The sequence below is a fragment of the Eubalaena glacialis genome, chromosome X, assembly GCF_028564815.1.
Source record: "Eubalaena glacialis isolate mEubGla1 chromosome X, mEubGla1.1.hap2.+ XY, whole genome shotgun sequence".
In the NCBI taxonomy this organism is placed as follows: domain Eukaryota; kingdom Metazoa; phylum Chordata; class Mammalia; order Artiodactyla; family Balaenidae; genus Eubalaena; species Eubalaena glacialis.
The window spans coordinates 109,009,758-109,022,707 of NC_083736.1; positions in this window are offsets into that span (position 1 = coordinate 109,009,758).

Below are 12,950 nucleotides of genomic sequence, written 5' to 3' on the forward strand. Positions count from 1 at the left end.
TTAAATAGAAATGTTAACGTGGACCACAATTGCAAGCCACATAGGTAATTTTAAATTTTCTAGTAGCCACGTTCAAAAAAGCAAAAAGAAACAGGTGAAGTTACTTTTAATAATATATTTTAGTTAACTCAGTAGAACCAAAGTATTATCCTTTCAACATGTAATCATTATAAAAATAATATCAATGAGATACTGTATGTTCTTTTATTCATACTAAGTCTTTGAAATCTGGTTTGTATTTTTCACGTATAGCACATTTCAATTCAGATTTAGCCACGTTTCAACTGCTCAGTAGTCACATGGGGCTAGGGACTACCATATTCTAGATGATCTCATTCACACCTTATGAATACTATCTAGACACTGAACTCCAAAATTTCTACGTCTAGACTGGATCTCATCCCTGAACTCCATATTCCTATAACCAACTGTCTATCCAACATCTCCACCTAACGGTGCATATCGGCCGATTGGGTCCCCTCACACTCACTCCTCCTGGGTTTTATGTGCTCTGGCCCCATGCCCGTGCCCCCCGACGGACCACCCATCCTGCTACCCTCCTACTTTCTCCCTGTGCTCCAGCCTCACTGGCCTTCTGGCTAATCCCCAACACAGCCAGCCCCTTTCAATCTCAGGGTCTTTGCATTTGCTGCTCCCCCTGCCCGGAGGGCTGTTTCCCCAGCTAGCTGCATGGCTGCCTCTTTGATAGCATTCAAGTCAGCTCAAAGGGTCCCTCCCAGAGAGGACTTCCATGATCAGCCTAGTTAAGGCGTCTAGTCTCTCTCCATCACATTATCCTTTACTAACATCTTTGTAGTACTCATCGATGTCTGAAATTATATTCTATATTAATTTAGTTACAGCCTCTTATCTGTCTCCTCTACTAGAATGTAAATTCCATTAGGGCAGGGGCCTTGTCCATTTTGTTCATCACTGGATCCCCCAGCACCTGGAATGGTACCTGGTACATCTGTCAGGCACTTGCTAAATGTTTGTTCAATGAATGCATAGATTCAATGAAAGAAGGAGAAGTAACGTAAGAACCATCTTTGCGGTCAGAAATTTCTTAGAAGTCGAGGCATGCTACAGGACGCAAAGGAAGACCTGTCGTGGGGGGGAAGCTCCTTATTTGCCAGCTGAGCAGGACCTGCCTTCCCTCCCAGCAAGGTGAGCCCCTCTCGTCCTTGTCACAGAGAGCCTACTCCCGGGTGTCCCGGCCACGAGACTCCTGTGTGTGGAGCCCCACTCAGCTGGGCGAGGCCCAGATCCTCCTAGAGGAGGCTTCAGGAACAGACACCACCACTGGCAAAGCTTCTTTCCATCTACCCCAGGCTGACTTATTAACCAGAGCTCTGCTTCCCCAGTATCTCCTCACAGAGGACCAAAGACTGTATTTCTTTCATGTGTCTCATTATGGCTAATATAAGTTTAAAGTGAACTGGTTCCTTAATTATACCAGGGCTCTTTAATAGCGGCCTTGGCGCTGCCTCCAGGCTGGTCTCTATTTTTATTTATGATATTTAGCAAAATGTCACCTCAGTGGTATCTCAAAAAAAAAGTCACAACGCTCTCTCTAAAATACCAATCTGACCATGAGCTTAGACTAGTTCACAGACTTCCCGCTGCCTGCAGGACAAAAGCCAAGTTCTTCACAAAGTTCTCAGCGATCGGGTGCTCCCTGCCCCCCTCCCTTCACCAGCAGTCCAACCACACGCGCACCCTCATGGTTTGGTCTCCCAGAATCACCAGTCATTCCCTAAATACACCATGTTCTTTTGCATTCTCTGTGCTCTGCACAGGCTGTTCCCTTAGTCCGGAACCTCGCCTCCCTCAGCTCCACATCCTTGAAATCCTACACATTCTTCAAAATCCAGCTCAAAGGTTACCACCCTTGCCTCACGCTCTCGCCCCTTGTACGTGCCCCTGTCATAGCTGATATCCCCTTGAAGACAGGGACCCCATTTCACGTATCTGGAGATCCCCAGCACCTAGCACGACACCAGGCACGTGGAAGGTGCTCCCTGTGTGTTTTTATGGATGGATGAATGCAGGAGTTGGGGGAGGGATGCAGTGACGAATAGGCATCAGTGGGGAAATGACCCCCTTTTTTAAACATACAGGGACAACCTAAGACACACTTGCAGCAAAAGACCCTTCTGCATGAAGTCCCATGAAAAAGCTGGCAAGCCGTGTAAGGAAAGAGGAAATAATGTACGTTTTTATCCAGTAAAGGATGAGGGGCCTCCAGAACCACTTCCAAAGAGCATAAAGTCCTGTAATAATGGTCATCAGGAAGTCTGGCCCAGCAGAGATATAAAGTTGCATTATCAGTCATTATTTAAATGCTTGCTTGCTCTCTCTAGGCCAACCTCAGGGGCTTAAGCCCCAGAACTGCCTTTTCCTTCTCAAACTGACTGAAGGGCTGAACAAGGGCTCTAGGGGGAAAAAAAAGAGAGAAAAACAGGAAAAAGGCCTGTCTTCCAAGGTTGTTGAAATTTTTTAACCACAGCCTGGTTCAGATTCAAGGATTCAGAAGACTTTGCTTGACAGATTTTCTGCCTTCCCAGAGTGGGGAATGCTAATGAGAAGCAGCTGGCCTAATTTTTTAAAAAATCTGATAGGATGAAATGTTTTTCATAGAGTCTGTGGTAGGCAGATGGCCCCCAAGGTTGTTGCCTCCCTGGTTTGTATGCCCTGTAAATTCCCTCCCCTTGAGAACACTGTGGAGGTTCCTTAAAAACTAAAAATAGAGCTACTGTACGACACAGCAATCCCACTACTGGGCATATATCCTGAGAAAACCATAATTCTAAAAGTGTCATGTACCACAATGTTCATTGCAGCTCTATTTACAATAGCCAGGACATGGAAGCAACCTACGTGTCCATCGACAGATGAATGGATAAAGAAGATGCGGCACATATATGCAATGGAATATTACTCAGCCATAAAAAGAAACAAAATTGAGTTATTGGTAGTAAGGCGGATGGACCTAAAGTCTGTCATACAGAGTGAAGTAAGTCAGAAAGAGAAAAATACCGTATGCTAACACATATATATGGAATCTAAAAAAAAAAAGAAATGGTTCTGAAGAACCTAGGGGCAGGACAGGAATAAAGACGCAGACGTAGAGAATGGACTTGAGGACACAGGGAGGGGGAAGGGTAAGCTGGGACAAAGTGAGAGAGTGGCATCGACTTATATATAGTACCAAATGTAAAATAGATAGCTGGTGGGAAGCAGCCGCATAGCACAGGGAGATCAGCTCGGTGCTTTGTGACCACCAAGAGGGGTGGGATAGGGAGGGTGGGAGGGAGACGCAAGAGGGAAGAGATATGGGGATATATGCATATGTATAGCTGATTCACTTTGTTATAAAGCAGAAACTAACACACCATTGTAAAGCAATTATACTCCAATAAAGATGTTAAAAAAAATAAAAATAAAAGGGCTCTGGTTTTGCCTCCATTTCTGCCTTCCCTTCCTCCTCATTGTACCTCACCCCTAGAGTAAACCAGGAGAAGCGCAGAAAGACCCAACTCATGCCACCCCTAACCCCTTAGATCTTCTGCTGGGGGCGGGGGTTAGTAATGCAGAGAACTTGACCTCAAAGGTTCTTTCTGCCGTCTCCTTAGCGGCCTCAGAGCCTTGTTGATGGGGAGTTCTATTCTGTCTTGTCAATCCACATAGCCTCTAATTGAAGCTCTGCTCTTTCACAGTCAGGGGCAATTCATATTACACAATTCCTACAATGAATGAAATTGCTGAGTCCTAACCCTGTGCCAGCCTGGCACTGTGAAAATGGTTTTCCATGCATTATCTCATTGAATCTCACGAGAGCCCTATGAGGTAGGCTTTGTTATTTCGTTTTTATTATTTTCAGCCCCATTTCCCAGATGAGGAAACCGAGTCTCACTGAAATTAGGTAATCTGGACAAGGCCATACAAGTAATAGAGCTAGGACTCAAATCCAGTTCTGGAGGATTTCAGAGCCCATGATTTGACCCCTACACTCTGCTCCCTCCTTACTTGGCAAAATCTGGTAAGTATCAAATGACCACTCACTCCTACCCCAAAGAATCTCATGTATTAGCCCATTCCAGGACTTGAAAGCAGGATAACTCGCCAGGTCATTATCAGCCCCTAATATCTTTGCCAAAGATTTGTTGGTCATTTTAACAATAGAGAGTCCTGCTAAAAATGGCTCACTGGACACATATATTGTGATGAGAGATCACACAATATAAAGAGGGGATAGGTCTGTAGCATGGGCCCCTTGGGTGGCCAGGCTGAAGTGGGGTACCAGCAAGGGGCGCGAGAAGCATGGGGACCCTGAGAGACTCAAGGAAGAGCCAGAATTGAGTTGAGGGGCCCTGAGGATAGATGTCACAGCTTTAAGTGCATGTTGGATGCCAAGAGCTCTAGACCCAAACTCTCCGCCAGCTCTCAAGTCCATCCCAAGCAGAGTATGTCTGAGGCTTTTTATTTTATCCTGTATTTGTTGTGGCTGCTGTTATCACTGCTCCCAGCAGTCAACAAGCCATCAGTTGGGGGTGGGGGAAAAATCTCCAAGGAGGGAAAAAAGGCAAAAGAAGAAGAAAAGAGGTTGGTGGTGCTGAGGCAGGCTGTGACTTCTACGTGGCTGGTTAGATTCTGGCGGGAGACACAGGGGAGATAAAGGAGGAAGAGAACTCAGCCACAAGAATGTGCCCCCCTTTCTGTTTGAATTAAAAAAAAAATCCCACAAGGACTCAGAGGCAAAAAATATACACATCAATTTTCACTGCAAAGAAAAGGAGCTGTTACAGTGGAGGATTACTGGACTGAATGTCAATATTATGACATAGTTTGAGTGTGTTTCATGTTTGGTAATTGCAATCATTGTTGCTTTTGTTGTGGTCATCCATTTACAATGCTTGGTGTCAGTCTATTTATCTCTTGTAAAAATAAAATACAGTGTGTGTGTAAAAAATAATAATAATAATAATTCCTTATGATGCAAAAAAAAAAAAAATGTGCCCCCAGCCCAAGCTGAACTATCTGTGACTTTCGTGAAGCCAACTTGTACCTTTGGGGTTTTATCTAAGGTCCTTTAGCCCACAGGGAGTGGGCTGGAGAGGCAGTCACCTCATGGTTATGATGAATAGCCTTTGGTCTCCCGGTTCCGGGCTGAAATAGAGAGAGGTCTCAGACTGAACTGCATCACCCCAGGGAGGGAACGGGCAGAAGGAAGGGTGTGCCACTGTCGCCAAGGGGCCCAGGCCCATGGAAATAAACATGCCTCCAAGAATCTGAGAGCCCTGGCCAATCTCAGTCAAGGTCATATTTAGGGGTCTTTAAATCCTCAGATTTCCTTAGCCCTTAACCCCACAGACAGCCCTGCCACAGGGCAAAGAAGCAGCTGTTTATCTGGGGCTGCAGGGAGAGTTTTCCAAAGGTTCTCTGGTCCCCAGATCTCCCCCTTTCTCCATGGCCTAAAATACCCACCATTAGAATTAGGACCATTAGAGTTAGAACCCACCATTAGAACCAGACAGCAAAGTCAGAATGTTATTTCCCAGGGCCTCTCTCTTTGCACCCCAAAATCTTCATGCAGACCTACTATATACTCAGTCCTGTTTTAGGGGCCATGGAGACAATGACAAAATAAAACAGTTAACATTTACTGGGCATTTAATACGTGCAGACACTGAAGTGTTTTGCATACACCGTCTCATTTAATCCTCAGAGCAATCCTGTGCGGTAGGTACTATTTATTCTCACTCCTCCCCCACTTGGTAGATGAGGAAACCGAAAGGCTAAGTAACTGCCCGGGGTCACACGCAAGTACATGGTGAGGGCAGGATTTAAACTGAGGTAGTTTGACTCCAGAGCCCATTAAATGCTATGCTAAAACAACCCACTCCCTGATGACAAAGAAAAAAATACACATGAAAAATTGAGAGCAGTGCTTGATTGGGAATCGGAAGGCCTGGGTCCTGATTGTGCCCTTCCTACAGATTATCCTTGTGGCCTTGCCCCAGACATAGCTCCTCGCTGGGCCTCAGTTCCTGCATTTGTGTTCTTTTGTTGTTGTTGTTGTTGCTGTTGCTTTTTGGCCACACTGTGTGGCTTGTGGGATCTTAGTTCCCCGACCAGGGATCGAACCCACGCCCCCTGTACTGCTAGTGCGAAGTCTTAACCACTGGACCACTGGGGAAGTCCGGTTCCTGCATTTGTAAAATGAGGAGGTGAGAGAAACTTGTCATGTGTTCTCTTATGATATTTTAGGACAAGTATTCATTTTAAGATGAGGCCTCAAAGGCTAAACTCTTGGGTACTGACTCCATATAGGAGGGGTCTGCAGGGCCCAAGAGTCGTGGCACAGGAAGCCAGAGTGTGTGTTGCACGCATGCGTGTGGTACAGGGGACCGGGAGGCAGAAATGAGGCAGAGAGCCAAGGTTAAGCTGGAGAAGTGTGTCCAAAACATATCACCAAGCCGAGCTGGGCAGGGTGTAGCAAAGCAGGGCTAGAACGCTGAGATCTAGCTGTAAATGAGGTCAAGGAAGAGGGAGGGTGAGAGTGAAGGGGAGCCTCAGATGGGAGGATTGGGGGATGGGAGGCAGCACAGCCACAGGAGGTTCTGGGGGGCACTTGTGTTGGTGGCTCCATTTAAAGCGAAAGGGACTGGAAGGGACCTCTCGGTGTAGGCTGGAGTCATAATGAAAGGCCTGGGAGGAGAAGCCCACCTTCAGAAGGGCCATTTGCTAGGCAGAAAAGTTTGACAGCTTGCGGCCGGAAGCACTGAGTGCCAGCATAGGTGAGCTGGGGATGAGGGCAGAAAGGGCAGGTGACAGCCACAAACGCTGAGTGACCAGGAAGAGCCTGAGGACTCTGGCCCGGAACGACGTGCTTGGGGCACTGAGGCTTGGGTGGTATCTGGCTCACCTACACCCCTTTTGCCCGAGGTCAAGTCTGCTCTCACACCTGACTCTCATGCCTCTTTGGTCCAGTGCCTGCAAGAGAAGCCAGAAGCTTCTGGAGAAATACTGACAAGCCACAGGAAGGAGATTCCAGGACAAGGGACACCAGATAGCAGCGGACTGGAAGATGGAGTGTCCCAGGGCCTGGGGCTAGACAGGACACCAAGAGGGTGGAGAAAGAGGGACCCCCTAAAAGAGGGCCCACAGCTGGGCCAGGCTAGATGGCAGCTGGTAGGGGAGGAGAGAAAGGCCCAGATTGCCAAGGGCAGAAAGGAGATTCCTGGTTCCCTCCTGTGTTCACTGCAGGCCGCAGAAGCAGAGGGGATCCCCATGCACAGCACTCAGGGCATCCTCACACTCATTCCCTCATTCGGCTGCCGTCACTCCCGGCAGGGAAGAAGTCAGTGATGTGTGCAAGGCTCTTCCCACCCGGGTAACCACCTCATAGGAAAAGAAAAGTGGCAGTGAGACCCAGGAAGGAAGAAAGCTACCAGGCTTTCTTCAACTTTAAGGTGTAAGAATCCCTAGTCAGAATGGCCTGGGGACAAAAAAATCCACCCTGGGAGCAGTGCCCGGGGGGCGGTGCTTACGTGGCGGTGCGAGGTGGCCGGCCCCTTCCCAGGCTGGACACTGCTCTGTGGTCCACTTGAGAGTGAGAGGGAAGCACGCAGCCAGCATCTGAGGAATACATGAGATAATGCATGAAAAATAGCACAGCACCTGGTACAAAGTAAGTGCTCAAGAAATAGTGGGGGTGGGGGGGGAGGGATAAATTAGGAGATAGGGATTAACAGAAACACACTATTATGTATAAAATAGATAAACAACAAGGACCTGTTGTATAGCACAGGGAACTATATTCAGTATCTTGTAAAAACCTACAATCGAAAAGAATCTGAGGGACCTCCCTGGCGGTCCAGTGGTTAAGACTCCGTGCTTCCAATGCAGGGGGCATGGGTTCGATCCCTGGTCAGGGAGCTAAGATCCCACAAGCTGCGAGGCGTGGCCAAAAATAAATAAATAAAAATTTTAAAAAAAGAATCTGAAAAAGAATATATCTATATATATCTGAATCACTCTGCTGTACACCTGAAACTAACACAACTTTGTAAATCAACTATATTTCAATTTTAAAAAAGAAAAGAAATAGCAGGGTTTTTAAAACTACTAGTACAGATATGGACAATGGTGCGAGAAATGGGTTTGAGGAGGAAGGCTGTAAGTCACCAGCCTGCGTGACAATCACTGATTCCGGGGACCTCACCCCCAGGGATTCTGATTCTTCCATTGGGGCGGGGCCCAGAGATCTGCATGTTCCGTAAGTTCCCGGGTGATACTGAGGTACAGAGTTCAAACACCCCACTTTAAGGAGACCCTGCTATAAATCATGTTGGCTACTGGGCCTGGCTGGAACAGAAAAGCTGAAATGGGAACCATAAGAAATGGATGTGGTGGTGAAGAAAAAGCAACTCAAATGACATCTAGAGAGAACTGTGGCCGCAAAGGAAGGCATTTTGTTTTTCTAATGAACGTCTCTAAGACTTGAACCTCCAATGAGTCCTAGAGCAGCTGATGGAGAGTTGACACCCCAGCCCTGCTATGAATTAGCTGTGAGGCCTCGGGCACACTGAGTCCTCTCTCTGGGCTGCAGTTTCCTCACCTAAGAAGTAAGGGATTGGGCTGGACTTGGATCTAGGGGTCCTGTTAGCCCAGGCATTCCAGGATCCTATGATTCATTGAGACAATCAATCAAAGTTCCCAGTTCATCCCTAGAGAAGCCAGATTTTGAAGAGGCCCCCTATAAGCCTTGCTTGAGTTGGCCATCAGGGGACCAGCCTTCAGAAGCCTGTTGATATTTTCAGAAAACGCTCCTATTTTTACCTTGTTTAGAAACCTAAGCTATTTTTCCCATTTAAAAAAAATGCACAGGGTCACAGGAGATTTGATTTAAAATTCACCATTCATTTTTTCTTCACCTTTGAAAGAAATTTTAAAAAGTTTTTTTTTTTTCAAATCAGGAGTTCATCCCTATCAGAGAATTAATATCTCATCTCAGAGTTTCCTTCAATTCTGAATAAGCAAACATAGGCCATTTCTACATGAAATAAGGTCTTCAGATCATTGACATTTGGCTTCGGAAACCACAGGCACAGAAGGAACAAACACTCTTCACAAGTAAAAGTAAAATTATGTCCTTCAAAGACTGAAGATGAAGGTTTAGTGGGGATTTTTTTTCCATCTCATTCCCTTAAAGGGCTTCTAAAGACCCCCTCCAAGTATCACAAATGAATAGTGAACTAGTCCGGAAACCTCTGTTCATACATTTTACGCAAACCCAGGAGAGTAGACTTTTCCTGCCTTACCTACTGGGCTCTGCTCAAAATGTGAACAGGCAGATATGCCTGGGTTCCCCAGACCCTTTCTGTTCCCTAACCTCCATGGGGCTCAGAAGAGTCTCCCTCTGACTTACTTTCCTCTCCATTCTTCCAGAACAGTTGGGCTTATGGAAAGGGGAGATCTGGATGCAATAAGGAAGGGGAAGTAACCATGACCCACAGCTTACAGGATGGGCTGGTCCCTGGGTCATGAGGCCCCCGGGATAGGCATAATGACCTTGTTGATGTGAAAATGTAACATGACTTTATCAGTCTTTAGCAGAATCTTTTCTGAAACACAGTGCCTACCATTTGTTGCTTTTTTCCTATCCATATCTAGACTTTCCCATGTCTGTATCTCTTCTTTTTCTTATCTAGACTTTCCCATGTCTGTATCTCTTCTTTTTCTTTTTTCTTGTTTCCATTCCTCATTTTGAACATCTACTGTATATGCTATAGTAGATAACTGAATTGTATTGTTATAATGTGTTGTATTCATAACAAGGAATATAGTTCCAAATGTTCAAATAAGATGTGTACACTGTTTTATGTTTCAACTTTTTAAAAAATTCAAGCAAGTTGCTTTAACAATATGGGGCCCTTTGTTTATTTTTTCCCATTTAGCCTTGGCCCCAGTAGATAACACCCTTCCCCTCCCTATCAGGCTCTGAGTTCTTTGAGGGTTAGAACATCAAACTAATAAAGATCCCGACAAGCTCTGTGACCTTGGACAAGTCATATAATTTTTTCATACCTCAGTTTCTTTATCCACAAAATGAACCTGTCTGGGGACAGAACTGGGGGGATGGAGGGAGTAGGTGGGATGAATGAGGTATGGATGTCACAGTATCATGTCTTTTTGTGCAGGGTTCTTGAGTCTCTGATCCAGTAGTTTCTGATCCAGTAGTTCCTTTGTCACAGAAAGAGAAATATGGCACCTTGACCTTCTGAGGAGGAAGCATGATGTAGTTGCAAAAGGATTAGGCTACGGAGTGGGGCAAATCTAGGTGTGAATCCTGGCTCTTGTCAATGACTAGCCTGTGATCTTGGGCAAATCATTGAACTGTTCAGAAATGAAATTTCCTCATCTGTCTAGTGGGGCTAAGAGTACCTTCAGCATAGGCTAACTGTGAGGACTCATTCACTTAATAACTGTTTGTTGAGCACCTACTATGTGCTGAGAAGAAATCAGAATAGTGCTCAAAAAAGAGAAGGGCCCGCTCTCACAGACAGTTTGGTGAACTAACTCACATAAAGCTCTTGGCATGAGGCGTAGCACATAGTAAGCTCTCAATACGTGGTAGCTACTATCATTGTTACCCTCCCTTCTCCATGGGAAGGCTGTCCTTCCCCTGGTGTTAATGACCTATGTCCCCCTATGTCTTCATTGGTTTCCCAAAAGCAGGGGATGAGACTCCCTGTGTTATCCACACTCTCTCCAGCAGCCAGCCCTCTGGAGACCAGCAGTGTTGTCAAATGGCTCTGTGCACTGGGGTCTGGGGCCTGGGGCTGTGTGAAGACAAAGCCAACTGCATCCAGCTTGTGTCCTTTGCTCGTTAGCTGTCACTGGGTCAAGCGGCCACAGATATGGCTTGAGTTTAAATTCCAAATGCCTGGAAAACCCACTGTCCCCAGAAAGCCTCTCTCTGGGCACACAGAGTATGGTGACTTCTCTCAGGGGAACTCCTGAGCCCAGGCGAGGCTGTTCAGGCTCCTCATTTACACTGTATCGTGACTAACTCAGAGCCCTGTGCTTTAGCCTTCATCCTAGTCCGTCCCTAAACAGTTCAGACTGCTCTTCCAGACAAGGTAGTAGCACAGCAAGGAGAATCCTTTCCCTCCTTCCTCTTCTCAAGAAAGATCTAAACAGTTCTCCCAGGCCACCAGCAGAAAACTCTCATTTTCCTTTTCCCTCTCAGAAGAACAAAGACGGGATTATGACTCATTAGTTGGTTCAAAGTTTTGCTCTTTTTTTATCAACATTAGGCGGCAAGGGAACTCACATTTACTAAGGGCAACCTATGTGCCTGTCAGTTACCTGATTGAATCCTTGTGACAACCCTGTGAGGTAGGAGTCATTCTCTCCATTTTACAGATGAGACAACTGAGGCCCAGGAAGGCTCTGGCAGTCACCCATGGCCACACAGCTAGTAAGTAGCATTGTGAGGATTCAAGCCCATGTCTGACTCCAAAGCCCCATGCTCATTTCTCTGTATGGTGCCAAATACGTTCAGCAATTGTACGTGTGTATCTCTCAGGCCAGACACTATGCCGGGTGGCTGAGCCCTGGGGCAGCGTGGCCTTCAATAGCACACCGTAAGCTGCTGTGAGGTGCCCTCTTCTCTCCTTTTGGGCCAGATGCCTTGCTCCTTCATTAGCAGCCTGGGGGCCAGGCTGGTCCATACACTGCTCTGGTTTCCCAACCCCAAACGCCAAACTTCCACGTATCCTTAAAGTGGTACCTGGGCTCTCCCGCCACATTACTGGCTGGGTGTCAGACTGAGGAGGGCCTGACATTGTGAAGAGCTCCTGACTTCTGCTGCTCTCCAATACAACCTCCCCGATTCAGGCGCTCCCATTCCGAACTTAAGACGGTTCTACCAAGGCAGAACTTTTGCACCGAATGTAAACAAAAGCACACTTGTGAGCAAACTTATAACATAACCTTATACTTATAGACGGCCTTGTGCTCTTCAAAGAACTTCCACATCCATTTGACCGTCCAGACAATTCTGTGACATAAACAGGGAAGCGACATTGTTATTTTTATTATTCCCATTTTACAGATAAGAAAACCAAGGCCCCAAAAAGGCATGGGGACACATCTATGGTAATGCTGTGAGAGCTGAGTGTTAGGGCTCTGCTTCTGAAGTGACCTTTAAATAATACGCCAGGGGAGGACCCATTTGTAAGCCCTGCAGAAGCCCTATTTACATGATGACAATTACTATATTAATCATAAATCTCTGGCAATAATTACTAACATCTCTCAAACTCTTACTGTGCTGGGCACTGCACTACATGCTTCATTTCTCATGCATTGTTTCTCAGTGGATACCATAATCCTTCGAGGACTAGGTCCCATTATTACCCCCATTTTACAGCTGAGGAAACTGGGGCTCAGAAGGCTTAGAGGAACATACACAAGGCCACAAAGCTAGGAAGTGGTAGACAGGGGACCCAAGCCCAGGACTGTCTGATCCCTGAACCACGCTCCACTAGACTACAGCGCCTCTAAAGTTGAGTCCAATATGGAAGCCACTAGCCACGTGGGGTTATTTAACTTTAAACTCATTAAAGTGAAATAAAATTAAAATCTCAGTTCCTCGGTCACATTGGCTGCACCGCATTTGCTCAATAGCCACACGTGGCTAGTGGCTATTGCATTGGACAGCACAGATAGAGGACATTTCCATCACCACAGAAACTTCTACTGGAGAGTGCTGCTCTAAACACTTAAGGGCGGGCCTCCCCAGACTTCTACTTTGGTAAAATGTTATTCACTGAAGGCAGGGTTTCTCAATCCTGACACTATTGACATTTGGGGCTGGAGAATTCTTTGTTGTGAGGGCGGTCCTGTGCATTGCGGGACGCTGAGCTGCATCCCTGGCC